Genomic DNA, 911 nt, shown 5'->3' on the forward strand with positions numbered 1-911 from the left:
CAACGCAGGAGCTGCCCTCTGGTGGTCAGTGCGCTCCATGGGGAGTGGGCCTACGAGGGACCGCCCCCCCGCCAGTGCACAAATGTTGCGAACGGGGCCTCTAGTAAAAACATAAAAAGGAGTGTATGAGGGGTCCCGCCCAGGGAGCCCCCCCCACCCCCAGACCTCAGGTGAGGGGGGCTGACACTTGACTCGAGGGCCACAATGGGTTCTTAAACTGGACCGGAGGGCCGGAACAAAAGCATGGATGGAGTGTTTGTGTGAACTAATATAAATTCAAAGTAAACATCATTACATAAAAGGGTACGGTCTTTTTTGTTTTTAGTTTTATTCATTTCAAACAGGCCGGATCCGGCCCGCGGGCCGTAGTTTGCCCACGGCTGGCTGACCCCAGGCCCCAGCCCAGGGAGTGGACAGCACCCCGCGCACCCCAGTACCTTCGTGGGCATGGACATCCGCTCCACGTTCAGAAAGACAGCGGTGACCTCCGACAGGCTCCTAATTTTCTCTGAGGGACAGAGGCCTGTCAGGGGCTCCGCCCCACGGACACGGTCACCCTCTGCTTGGCTGCGTCCCCAGGAGGCTGGGGTGTGGACGGGGGTCCAGGGGAAGCCGGGTCCGTGTTCAGGGCGCGTGGGTCTCACAACACACATGGAGGGGACGTGACCCCGGGACATGACCCCGCGGGGAGGGGACGCAGCTAAGACTCGGGAGAGACAGGCAGGGTCCTGCCGGCTCCATGCTCTGATCATGAGCCCACAGCTGGGTGGGTGGGGCTGTCAGGGGTCCCAGGAGAGCGGGGTTCACGGGCAGGACCCACATCAGGCGATGAGACTGGGTAGCTGGGCGGGAGGCGGGGCTGGGGTCGCCCCACTCGGCTGCCCCGGGGGCTCCAGAGCTGTCAGATCCAA

General features: G+C 62.5%; 1 long non-coding RNA gene across 1 annotated transcript; it reads right to left on the minus strand.

Annotated features, from left to right (window-relative positions):
- Positions 1-437: 437 nt before the first annotated feature.
- On the minus strand, positions 438-905 carry LOC106727845. The gene is made up of 2 exons (XR_001364099.1): positions 821-905; positions 438-508 (listed from the first exon to the last, which is right to left on the minus strand). It is a non-coding gene; the product is annotated as an uncharacterized LOC106727845 (long non-coding RNA).
- Between the last annotated feature and the right edge of the window lie 6 nt (positions 906-911).

This window comes from Myotis brandtii, unplaced genomic scaffold (assembly GCF_000412655.1).
Source record: "Myotis brandtii unplaced genomic scaffold, ASM41265v1 scaffold48790, whole genome shotgun sequence".
In the NCBI taxonomy this organism is placed as follows: Eukaryota; Metazoa; Chordata; class Mammalia; order Chiroptera; family Vespertilionidae; genus Myotis; species Myotis brandtii.